Source organism: Halichoeres trimaculatus, unplaced genomic scaffold (genome assembly GCF_033239565.1).
Source record: "Halichoeres trimaculatus isolate MK-OKI-2021-1 unplaced genomic scaffold, fHalTri1.1 fHalTri1_scaffold_3, whole genome shotgun sequence".
NCBI classification, from domain to species: domain Eukaryota; kingdom Metazoa; phylum Chordata; class Actinopteri; order Labriformes; family Labridae; genus Halichoeres; species Halichoeres trimaculatus.
This window is the reverse complement of record NW_027437181.1, coordinates 23,069,806-23,083,272: the sequence shown is the minus strand read 5'-3', so window position 1 is coordinate 23,083,272 and position 13,467 is coordinate 23,069,806. Positions and strand designations below refer to the sequence as shown.

The 13,467-nt window shown below is 40.0% G+C and overlaps 1 protein-coding gene and 1 long non-coding RNA gene across 3 annotated transcripts in view; one reads left to right on the top strand and one right to left on the bottom strand.

The window, feature by feature from the left end:
• The window catches only part of insyn1 (inhibitory synaptic factor 1), a 49,821-nt gene that overhangs the window by 11,480 nt on the left and 24,874 nt on the right, over positions 1–13,467 (top strand). The window lies entirely within an intron of this gene.
• LOC141787470 (uncharacterized) overlaps positions 10,533–13,467 on the bottom strand; it is a 116,626-nt gene continuing 113,691 nt past the window's right edge. The window contains exon 4 of the long non-coding RNA XR_012598076.1: positions 10,533–10,611. This is a non-coding gene — a long non-coding RNA (uncharacterized LOC141787470). The remainder of the gene's footprint in view (positions 10,612–13,467) is intronic.

Here is a 13,467-nt window from a genome sequence, read left to right as displayed (position 1 = left end):
GGTAAATGAATTTTGGCACAACACCTGCTCGATTGTCCTGTCTCCACTTAGACCTTTTTTATTGATTGTGTTGGAATACAAACAGCAAAACCAACAAAAACAGAACAAGAAAATTCTTTTACTTTTCTTCCTTTTTTTCCACCTGCCCAAGATATTGGCATTAGTGTTGCTAAAGTAGCAACTGTCAGACATGGAAAGACAGTTTGGATAATTATTATGTCATATATTTGTTTACTATGATTGACTATGGACAAACTTTGGCTTATTTTAAATATATGTTTGAATTTAAATTATGTACTTGATGAATTAAAAATGCATCTGGGATTTTTTTCTTTGGAGAAGCTGCAGAAATCATACATTGTTAACGTTCTGGCCCAAATCATGGCAGGTAAAAGATTAATTGTCATCAAAACAGGTTTCAAGTCTGAGGTGAGTTAAGCACCAAAATAAAATAGAATTTTTGAAGTGTTGAAAGATCAACATATGTCATTAGACAATTCACCAGTTGTATATAAAATACCAAATTTTCAATACTAATTTTATTTAATAGAATCATAGACTGTATATTTAATGGACATCACCTGTCTTTTTCTGGATCAGATTTTTAAAGCCAACTGGCTATTGCGGACATATTGGAAGTGTTGGGGGCATTGAGAACGGCTATAGGGCGCACGACAGTCACGTGAGCTGAGCTGTGCCTCTGATTTGGGGACTAGCGCTCTTAATATCCTCTAAAATGCCAAGTTAGAAAAAACATTCACCCCCATACAGTGTGTGCCGATAGTAAAATTAAGGATTAAGACAGGAGAGGATTTTTTGAACCAGGCTGTAAATAGGTTAATTTCTGCTTTGAAAATGGCTTTTTTGGCTTGGAGTGTACGTGACTTCTGGTACTTCTGGAGTCAGCCTGAAGCAGACACGTGAGAAACAGCAGATTTTAGCACTTCCCCATTGTCTCATATTTTTACACCAGAGGTTGCTGCTTGGGTAGAATGCATCTTAATTTTTGAATAAGCCCTTGATTTTGATGATGAATCTAAGACTTTGCCTTCTAGAAGGATAAGCAATTTAATACTTGGCCATGTGAGCAATAAGACCCCAGAAATGTCAGAACCATTGGATTCTTTTACTAAAGCTTGTTTCAAACCACTTAATTAATGTCAACAAGGAGACCATCATTTTAGTGTATCAGTGTCATTATTTATTGACTTTGTAAAAGCCTGTCTGCCTAAATATCAAATCCAGTCATTTGAACTGGGCCTTGTGTGTCAAAATTAATTTGTTTGTTGGACTTGAGGGTTTTTTGGATTATTTTTTTTAATCGGTTTAGAATCTGTCATTAGTCAAATCAAACTGTGAGGGGTGAACAAGTGGTATGGGTGCCATTACTTTGCAGTAGTTCAACCACATGAGAGTAGCAGGGCTGGGGGCTTGGATGATAATCATTGAGAAAACAGTGAATCATCAAAGATTCCTGCACTCATACCACAAATCATAGAACTGGGAAATAAACATGGGAAATAAAGCAAAATATAACCAAGTGAAGGATAGAACAGCAGAAAGGTAAAGTACCTGTTCACTCAGACATCCCCTTTGCATGCTGGGAGTTTGGTACATAAAAACAGAAACAGGAGACTGAGACCATCTCTAATATGCTCCCAAATTTTCTTTGGTCTGCTTTTTAAGCAGTACCTTTCTATTTAAATCATGTTGCAAGTTATATAGTTATTGGCTTGCAAAAGAGACTTATGGTATTTAACTTCACTGGGAATTACCAACAAAACAAAGCAACCTTTCCCACATGAAGTGAGTATTGTGCCAGTAAGTATTGGTGGAGCAGGTGTCGGGACCGAAGGTGAATCAGTTGGCCATGATAAGTTAAGCAACAGTTTGAATTCAGCTGTGCTTCAGTGTGTTTCTGAGCGAGGTTTAAGCACAGAAAAAAAGGTGACTGTTCCCATAATGTTTTTACACAGCTCACCTCAGTCACAGTGTTTCTCTGTAAAGGGCAGCGCCTTTACAATCTCAAACTCTGGGGTGTAAAAACACAAAAGTATCCCTGTTGAGTGCCTTCAAAGACAGCTCTGTATGTGTCTAGAGTCTCTCTCCTTCTCTTACTGTCATTGCGTTGCAGAAGAAGCTCACACTCTGCCAGTGGCACAGCATGGCGATCTGCCACCACTGTCATTGTCAATAGCATGAAAACACCATCTCATGCAGGTCAGGGGAAGATGAAAGAGGCACAGCAGAGAGGACAGGCTAATTATTCAGACACAGAGCTAAGAGCAAACAGGACAGGCGATGTCAACAAACTGTTTGGATGATTAATGTTTTTTGTCATCTACGCAGTCACCTGTGCAGTTGGCAGTTTATGGCCAAGATGATAAAGACCAAGATTTCTGACTTTTATGCAAAGTAGTCGATGCAGCAAGGTCTGAGAGGGTGAAAAATATAATTAGGCTTTTTGGTCTGCTGTTATTCTGAAGAATATTAACTGATGATGGGACTGCAGGTCGGTGTGGCCGAAGTAAGCTGTGTGCTGCCGGTTCTGATTAGAGAGAAAAATCCTCATTATGATTATGCAAAAAGCAGATTGAGGTAAAATTGAGTAATAATTCTATAGATGAACATGCATTAGCAAATCCTCAACGTAACAGCCCCATGGAATGTATTCTTCGTTTCCAACATCATTGTGTAAGAACTATTTCTTCGAGATTTTTCAGTGTCTTCTTCACCTTTATGGGTTCATATTTGTTTGTGTTAAAAAAAACTCATGACAGGTCCTGCTCTGTATCCTTCAGATATGACATAATTAGGTTTTGTTCATGATGTAACATGGTCATGCTGACAACAAATGCATTACCATAAGCCTCTTAATATAATCCCATGACCTTACAGCTGTTTTGGCTGTAAATCCTCCAACCTGTTGACTTCTTGTCTAGCTCTGCTCATTATGTCAGTTTGTTGCCTTAATCAAGTTAAATATGATCTGGTTTGGATACGTTTTTTAATTAATTAATTTATGTTTTGTCGTTTTGAAAGTGATTGGGCAGTTTAGATGGTTTCTGTGATCAAATTCCATTTTTTTTATTATCATTTTTTTTTTCTAATTATTATTTTGATGACAATTGAAATATTCATTCATTGCCCATCCCTAGTAAATAGCTTAGTCGGACCAAGAAAGCACTGAGCATAAATGGATTAACACATAATGCGATTGCTATCGGACTGCAGTTGGATTCAGCAGGTCTTGGCATGTCTCGGTCCACCTCGGCACCCTGAAGAGGAAGTAGATGACCATGATAAATAGTGTCTCTAAGCTCCTACAGGACAAACAAACACTATGGCACATATATTAGCCATCATCGTTAAAATGTTGTTCCCTCTTTGGATGAATCAAAGCTACTTTGATATGCCCACAGCTTTGTTTATCATTGAAGGACACAGTGCCCCCTATCAAAGCAGAGTGAGACGTCATCAGCTAGAAGTCTGATTCTCTTTTTTGCATATAAACGCAGACAAGACTAGATTCCCCGCTGTGACTTTACAATTGAGCTATCACCTTAGTTGGACCGCTATGTGCATGTAAACGTAATGAATCACAGACACACAGAGACAACCTTTCACCGGCACACTCACATCTACGGACAATTAAGAATCACCAATCAGCCTGTTGACCATGTTTTCAGACTGTGGGAGGAGGCATAAGTACCCAGAGAGAACCCATGAATACACCCCACACAGAAAAGCCTATCTTGTGTGAACCAGGATTTGAACTGGCAACCTTCTTGCTGTGAGGTAGCAGCGCTAATGAAGCCCTTGGTGAGATGAAATGGTTATTAAATTGAAATCTTAATATCAGATACATTTCAAACACACCTGAGGATAACCTTACAATTTGGGGAACAATTTAATTCCAAAGGTACTCACTCCAGTCACTTCAAGTGGGTCTTTTGGACTCATTGCATTGAAGTTCATTAAAAAACAGAATAAGAGGGTGAACAAAGCGTATTAAGTCAACACGACTTCATTGTATGTTTACCCTGGTCAATTAAGAACTGAAGATCAATACAAACACCTTTGTTTTTGTTAGATCCTTTAGATTTATTGGTGATGACTTTGTCTCTGGCAACCAAAGCCTGACACTCTGCAACATCATAAAATCCTAGTTTGAAGGAAATGTTACATTTAATGTAAGCATGACTGACGGACTTAAAGATGCTGTGAGGAGGATCTGCTTTAGTTTGGCTGCCTTACCACCTTCTAGCCAGTAATCTCACGCACACTGGTGCGCGGTGTGTTTGTTTTGGAATTAGATGGAGATTAGATCAAAACAAACCTTTTATAGGCTACAAAGTGCCGAGGTAAGGTATTTATCAGTATAGCTACGTAGCACTATGGTTTTAAATGTGACATCAAGCAAACATAGTATTATATGTTACTATGTTACAATGTGTAGCGCTATAGGCAGCCCGATGCTCCGACCTATCTGTAGGAAAACCTTACAACAGGTAAACACTGTCAGTTTGTACTGTTGTTCAGTAGCTGTCTATATTTAGCACACCCTGCTGCCCAGTGCTCTAAAACATTTCCATAATGTGTAATGTTAGTGAATCCTGGTTATGTCCTACCAGTCATCTACCAAGCAGAGCTAACGTAACCTCCTATGAACAGACCACTGCAGAATAACTGCTGCATTTGGGTTGGAATGAACATTATCACAAACATTTTAGCCTGTGTTAGCCTTAAGCCCATGCGCTATCACTGTCCCTTTAAGTTTTCTTTTGCTCTTCTGTCCTCTTTCTCTGTGATAGTTAGGCTCCTGTGTCCACCATCACTACAAAATTAGTCATAGAAATTGTTTTCAGCAGAGAATAACACGGATCTCTCTTCTCACTACTAAACTTTGTCAGCCAGCGTGGTGTTGTCATAGAGACCTAAATGTGCTGTAAATCAAACTGGTCCTGTTCGACCTGACCAGGAAGCTAAGAAGTAACATTTTGAAATAACCTGTAACTTGTAATATTGGTGCTGGAATTCTCTTTTTAAAGTGTGGATTACCATCAGGCATATATCCAGAAGGAAGAATTTTGCAAGACCACTTGAAACTCCTCACAGCCCCTTTAATGTTGGCACTTTGGTCATTCCTTTCTACATCCGGTCAAAATATATTCACTGAACTATGCATTATATTTAGTACACTCAATTGAGGCTGCATAGTTATATAGTTGGCCTCTAACCGTGGGTTATCTTCTCTTCGTCATCAATGACTCACATGTTTAGCTACGAATACTGAACATGCATTAAGTGCGTTCACTTCAACACAGCCAAATCCATATTTGCATGCTGCGTGTGGTAAAGTATGAAATAGCTGAAGAGTCTGACAAGTAAAGCCGCTCCACTGTCCTCATTTCAACTATGACTCACAGTTTTGTTGCTCCCAGTGAGTGAGCACAGATTATTATGCGGAATTGAGATGGTTGATAGAGATACTACGAATGAATTTTTGCACAGGAAAAGTAAAGCATTGTTTTTTTTTTTTTTGTTTGTTTTGCTTTTGAATGTGATAAATCACGACTTATTTTGCTTCTGCTATTGGCAAAAAAGGATGAGAAACGGTCCATTTCAATGTAAACTGACTGGATTGTCCTTGTTCTCTCCAATTGTTTTAAATGCAAAGCAGTACATCTTTGGTTTTAATGGTCAATGAGTACAGTGTGAGGATCAATACAGGGTGCAGTCCAGCGTGTAGAAGAAGTGTTTGCAATTTGTGTGTAACCAAGGACTAAAGGTTATGTGTGTGAACAAACACAAACACAAAGCTACATTTTCCAGCACGACTACATAAAGATTAAAGACTAAACTGCAGACTGGACACCATGACTCATTCCTATTCCTATGTGCATCTGTGACTTTCCAAAACCCAAACTGTGAATAGTTGACCTGATGGGTGCAGTCTGTACTTGTTTAGCTTAAATTCCTCTTACATGAACAGAGGAGACATGAATCAGAGTTGAAGCTGGGAGCATGACCTCCATGTTGGCTATAAAGGTCAGAACAGAGACTATAACTCCTGGAATCAGCTGTTCGTGTTGGCACAGAGGGCGGCTTGATGGAGTGCTTTGCCCACAGTCAGGACTTTCAGAGTCAGGTGAGGGTGAAGACACCCAGGTCATCCATTGTTGCATTGGAGCAAGGAGTTTTTTTGTCAGCACAACACAAATAGGACAAGGGCACTGGGCATCATTTGCAGTCTTCTGACAAGTTTATTTTTCGCAGGAAGGATATTTATGGACTAAAATTGATAAAATTATGCAGGGGAAGAGGAGCTGGATGGAAAAGAAAGAGGGAGAAGTGAAGGAGGCAGGGAGAGACAGAGAGGGAGAAAAAAAGAGGCACACAGACAGAGACGGGGCTTATCTCCTGGCCTGCAGACAACAGTTCTTTTTCAGAGCTGGAGTCATGTGCTCAGGGCCCCTGGGTGAAAGTGTTCCTCTTTAGGGGCTGCATGAGCCAGAAGGTCAGCAGTTCATCTCATAATTCTATGGCTGCATGTCAGTCGAGAACAATGACAATAAAAAAAAATAAGAAAATTTGGGTCTAGCTATTTAACACCTGTCATTCCTAACTCACTTCTCCCTGGCACTGCAAGCTGACTCCAGCGACTGTTTGCCAAAGCATAATTGCAGGAGGAGCATTTAAGATTTTATTTCATCCATCTGTGTGCTTTTATGTTAATTTCCTTTTTTTCCTTTTAATACTAACTTTTAAACAAATGGTGCTGAGAATTCACAGGCCCTTTGCCCCAAAGAAAACTCAAATCCATCTGTCTTGTATCACTATAGCTTTGCAGAGTCATTTGTAATGACCAAAAATAGCTTTGGTCTACATTTAGTCTGTGACATCCGCAATGACCTCAATGGAAGTGATATTAAATGGGCTGCGAGTAGCTAAATTTGTAGTGGCACATAGTTTTTAAAGAGATTTGTGTGTTCAATACATCTTTACACCCGAATAGTGGAAAAAAAAAAGAGAAAAAAGAAAAATCAAGGGCAACAAAAGTGTCTTCAAAGTTTCTTTTACACCAACTGAAGGTCCACCTGCATCCTTCAGTTTTAGAGTGTAGTGTAGAGCAGTATCAAACAGAGATGAGATCTAATGTCTTATAAGTTAGGGAGAAAAGAGTTTTCAGGTTGCCAGAGATATGGATGCAAAGATACAGTAAACATATTTCAATCAGGAGAGACTTATACACCAGAAAGAGTTATGAACAGTTTTAAGGAATAAAAGCAAAGAAAAGTTTGGTGGTTAGATCCAACCAAGCTTTAAGCTAAATAATCATTGTAGGGGGTACAATGACATTATAAATTATGAATATCCCCGATGGAGTCCTAGACACCGGTGGTGGTGGTGGTGGTGGTGGTGGTGGTGGTGGGGAGAGTCAGAAGAAGGCTGGATCCTGATGATTCTGTGAGGACTGCAGGGGGTGCCCAGAGAGGTGGAGGAGGGTCATGACAAGAGCCCAAAAGACGGCTGACAAGCAGAAGAGACAGCATTCAAACTTTGACAGCCATAAGATTATTGGCTTATGATTGAAGCAGAGACGATGTGATTGGATGGAGAGAAAAGTTGACACGCCCCTGTTCAGCTGATGGTGACAAGCAGGAAAGAGGAAGTGAAGAAACAGACGAGTGTGAGAACCAAGTCTTCCTGACTGAACTTTTGCTAAGGTTCATAAAGTATTCAAATTAGCACATGGTTCCAAGCCACTGGTGAATTGATTTTTTGAAGCAGCAATTTTAGTGTATTTATTGTCACGTCAGTGTGTTTATATTGGAAATTAGCAGACAAAATAAAAAAGACACTTCACCCCACTATGAAGCATTTTTCAAGACATGGTGGGAAGTGCTGATCTTAGTCCATACCTCCTCTTTTGTGTTCCAAACCAACTAATAGCAAAGTAGGGGAAAACAAACATGAAAAATAACTAAAATAAAATAAAAATGTGGCTGTGGCTCTTAAAACTGCTCACAGTATCACAGCTATTAAAAAACCTTGGGGGGCTTAGGTTCCTTATTTATTATTTACATAAAACACTCATAAGATATTCATTCACAAAGCATCAAAATGCTTCAATTCACACAAATCAGGAATGTATCCAAAACAAAAGGTTTGCCTCACCTCCAAGATGCATAGCAATGTCCCAAAGCCAGACATGAAGCTGGACAGATCAGTTATACTTTGGTTCAGGCCAAATTCAACCTGTTGACCAAAATCCGTCAACTGGCTAAAAAGTGCAAAACATCAATGTTGATTGGCAGTGTTTATTTGTTGTGTGATGTTATTAAAAGCTTGGACGCTAGTTTACTGAACAGCTGTTTTTCTTTTTTTTTTCTTTTGTTTGTTTGTTTTTTTGCTGTGTGTGTGTGTGTGTGTGTGTGTGTGTGTGTGTGTGTGTGTGTGTGTGTGTGTGTGTGTGGGGGGGGGGGGGGGGGGGGGGGGGTGAAAAAGTAACCTGCTAGACAAACTCTGTTCTAGTTTTAATGTTGTATTTTGACAGAAAATGTCAGAAGTGTAGAAGTATTACACTGTCCTCGAGAAAACTGAGTTTGCAATCCAGTGATATATTTCAGTATCTGAAACAACTATAAACAAACATTGGCATCTATAGCAAGCCTGACTAAACAAACCTGCACCTGATGCCTCTTTCAATCATGGCCATGATTCATGAGTGTCTTAAAACAGGGCAATAAAATCCCAAATCAATTAAGAAACTTCTTGGCAAGACTGTGAGCTTGAGCCATATTTCCCCACATTTCTATGTAAATGAAAACCTAATTTCCCTACTTATCATACCAATTTGCTCAGATCAATGCACAGTCTCTCTGCATGGGAGCAAGTCCCACAGTGTTTTGTATCCACAGTGCAGTTGCCATTATGATGCCCTACTTTGATTCCTCCCTTAAAAGGATCTCATCCTCACAGAGTTTCGTTTCTTTTCAGTTCAAGCTGTTCCCACTGATTGTTTCAGCACTTCTGACAGAAAGTTGAATAGAAACTTAATAGCTAAAGATAAACTATTTTTGACATTATGTGCTACTTCTTTGTCATTGAAGTAAAAAGGGGGAAAAAGATCATCAGCAAAGTCGAGTGTCTCTGGAGTAATGAAATAAAACAGTGAGAGCCATGCATGAGGTTGTACTTTCCAAACTTTTTCTTTGTAGTCTACTTCGACCCAGGCAGGAGACGGTGTGACCTCTGCACACAAGATAGCTGTGAATATAAATCTGCAGCTCCATTAATTGATGCCTGTAGCAAAAAGACAAAAAAAAATGCTGCTTTGACACGGGATGATTCTGTGACACTGCTGGATGAGTGCACCCTGAGGAAATATGCCCTGCCAAACAGCCTCTCCTCTGCTCGACCAGATGCAGAGACTAGAGCCCCTCCCGGCACCTGCAGGAAAGTGACACCATTACCTCTCCCTCAGTCTAATTGCATGGACACAACTCTGGCAATTGGGGAAACTGTTCCAAAGCCAAATTCAGCAGGAGAGGTAGCAGGGGCTTGATGCTCCGACAGTCCCTGCCTGATTGACAGATTGATAAAGGTTGACTGTGGCCTCCGCTAGCAGCAGGTAGACGGGCAGTTTGCTCCGCCTGCACGGGCTCCAGGGAGGCTTGCTTGAGGAGAAGAAGTGGAAAACAGCTCAGGAAACATTTAGTGTTGGACTTGAATCTGGTTTTAGCTGCTGGTGGTCAGGCAATTAGAAATACACAGTGCAAAACACAGCATCATGCTGTTCTCTACCCACTCCTGCCTGCCTGCCTGCCTGAGCTTGATACATATGTATGAGTGTGAGCTCGGGAAGACAGGAGGAAACTATCCATACATGTAACTACAACTATTCTGAATACAGGCTGCTAAAAAAGTGTTGAGTTAATTTTGTGGGATTAATATCAAAATTCTTCTCTTTTCATGATATAGGGGTCGAACTTGTGGCTCAAAAGTCTGCAAACATGGCATTACCTGTTCCTTCTTGTTTGTAACCCAAGTATTGAGTTCAAACCTGTTTGTGCACTTGAACATAGAAAAAAAAAAGTGGCACCAGAGATCAATGAATGCACCTTCACTTGACAAATATGTTTGTTTTGTTTTTTTTTATCAGTGAGGCTACTGGAGGGAGAAGATACACTATTGATCCTAGAACACAGAGAATATCCTTCAGGAATAACAAACTTTCTTGCTAAAACTTTGGTGAACATTTGGCGTATCAAAACACAGCAGTATCAGGGGTTTAGCACGCCAAGATTTAGTACAACCAAGCCTTACAGCCTTGAATCAACAAATGACGAATAAAACCGTTCCGGCACTTCAATGTTAACAGTTTTGCATTGTAATGAAGTGTGCAGAGGTAAATCTCGGATAACAGCATCTTGTCTTAGAATGACTGGCCCCAAATGCTCTGGATACTGAAACCTCTGATCCATGACTATTCATAAATTGGATTTTATTTTTTACTCATGTACATCCCTCCATACACACATCCTTTGTCTGGGTGCCAACGAATAAAAAAGCGGGAGATGATTCCAGGCTGATCATCTTGTTTTTCTAAAAGGAAAGCAAAGAAAGAGAAAACAAACAATTGAAGGTTGCCTCGGGTATCGTCTCTTTGAGGGGCATTGAGCCATTAAAGGCGAAAACAAGCATCAAGGAAGGAAGGAAAAAGAAGCCCTGGCACGACTAACAACATCATCACTCAGCCCACCCACCCACTTCTTACCCGCCTTTCACAGCACATTGTCAAAATAACTGTCAGAAGTGTTTCATGCCTCCCAACTGCTGGAAAAAATGTTACACTTTGTGGGAGGTGCTAAGAGCGAGAACAATAAAGAAAGAAACAATTTGACATTACGGTTTAATTTGAAAAATTATCATGAACAGTGCAAAACAGCAAACTTTGGCGACTCTTTTTCCTAAAAGACTCTATTTTAAATTTTCTGAAGACAATCTTGCTGTAAACTCTCATGACGGCCAGTGGCTGCATTTTCCATCCGTATTACACTTTATTGGATTTCTTTCTTTTATCTACTATAGCTTTATTTTGTGTTGATGATTCCCAATGAGGAGGGAAAATGGGCCATTCAATTCTCTTAATTCACCCCACACACTCTGCTCATCATTTAATTGATAGATGCACACTCTTTTTCCTCTCCTTCTCCCTCTCTACAAAGCTATCCATTTATTTCCACTTTCATTACTCGGAGCTGAACGGTGACTTTTTGAGATCAGTGCTGGGTGTGGTGGCTGATGAATAGAGTGGACCGCAGTGATTGCTAGAGCATCTGCCATTGCTATCTGAGCAAACATAGTGATGTGTTCAGAGTGACAATGAAAGAGACGAGGAACTAAAAGCTACTGCTGCCTGACATTTTAAATTGCAGACATAAATCTTCTTTGAATGCATTAACACTATTTATGTCTTTGTCAGTGGCCATCTACTAATAGAAATGTATACCATAGTGCTTATGACAGCGCCAATGCTACATTTTTGTTTCTGTGTTCATTCATACATCATGTTAAAAATTGACCTCTCAGTACTGGAAAACCTAAGCAAGTTGGTATTTTCAATCGAAAAAAATAAAAAAAAGAGAAAAAAGTCAAGCTGTATCCCAGACATACAGTGGCAAGGCAGTGTTGGTGCAAGTTTGGCCAAAAGCACCCTGCCAGCAGCACCGAGGCATGTCATTAGAAGCACCCAATCAAGCCTAGACACAGAACCGTTGCTCAAGTGCCAGAGTTGTGGCCAGAGGCAAAGAAAAAACATAAACACTGGTCCTCTAGCAGGTATGGGAGCAGTTCAGGTCCGCTCAGCTGTGTTCTCTCAGAGTTGGAAGGGTGAGTCCAGTTTCTTATTTTCTTTTTTTTTTTATTGGTTAAATTTAGACCAGTGTCCTACGCTGCAGATAGAATACTAATCAGGCCAGTGGCAAGCCAAAGAGAGAGCTGCAAGAGACTTCACTCCTGTATTCCTCCTCCTCCATTTCTACTGCATTAAAGCTTTCAGGCTTTCAGGATACTGTATATGGATGTAACCTCAGCCATACATCAAACTGCTGCTCAGAAATATATTGACTTCATCTCACATAATTATGAGCAGCATTTGACACACCCAAGGCTTTTTAGTGACACTTTAAAGTCACTTAATGGGGTGCTGATTTTCACAACCGGGCTATCCAAATAAAGTGTGGCCTGTTTAATTAATATTTCATATGGGTTTGAATGGGATCCTTCCATGGCTCTGCAAACATTACCTGTTATTTATTACTTTGCTCACATGCTCTGATTTTCCCCATTTTGCTTTAGGAAGTAAATGCTTTTGTGCCCAATCACTCATTTGTTTGACTTGGTAAATTATTGAGTAGATGCTGTATATTCACATACATAATTCAAGACTTTGAGGTGAAGATGGAAAATCAGCATTTTGTGTGTTTCTCAGTTTATCATATTTCATAATAAATGCTGTTTCATTCAAAATTCCCCCAAAAGACTGCTGATGTAGAAGTCTTGCTACAACTTTATAAAACGTCTCCATGTTGCACACCTAATACTTTACAGGACATGTCAGTCAAATGTAGAATGCTGCACGCTTTGATTTTTAATAACATACAGGGACACATGGATAATTTATGCTGCTTTAAGTGCTTGCATGGGGAGTTTTCTTGGCGACTTGTGAGGGAGAAGGTCCGGGCGACTTTTACTCTCCATTTCTGACCATCATTTCTATTCAACATCCATTACACAGCTCTGCTCCGAAGATTACAAGCAAAGTCAGAATAACATTTGTGGCTGATGGAGCCTCCGTTTTTTTCCCTCTGGAAATTAGAGCACATGCCGAACGAAACCACTAAGCAGAGCAGTGCTGAAGTAAGAAATAGCTGTAACCGGGACACACTGGGTGAATATTTAGAGCAATGTACATATTTTAGCATGCCATTTCAGGTCAAGACAGATCCTGCCAATGCCTGCGCTGATTAAACTCAAGATTTGAGGGCATGTGTGTGTGAAATTACAGTACGGTACCACAAAGTGAGCACCGTCCAGAGTGTGTTGTTTCCTACAATGAGAAATATTATCAAAAAGCATGGTCTCTGGATCTTCTTGTCTCTTTGTCTATTTTTTTCTTTTTTCATGCTGATTTAGCTCCTGAATAGTTAAATGCAGACACTCCAATCTCAGCCAGAGAGCAGCAGGACACAGCACTCAGACATCAGTGCATCATTAGCTTTAATCTTGGAGAAGAAAGGTGTAAAAAAGTTGAAACAACCAAAATACAAATTAAGGAAGAGGAAGTTTTAGGGTACTTCATCATCTCCTATGACAAATGTGCACAAAGGAGACCAAAGTCCATGATGTCCACTTGCAATCTGAAACCTTATCCAACCAGCTGCCAGCTAGCGGTCACCT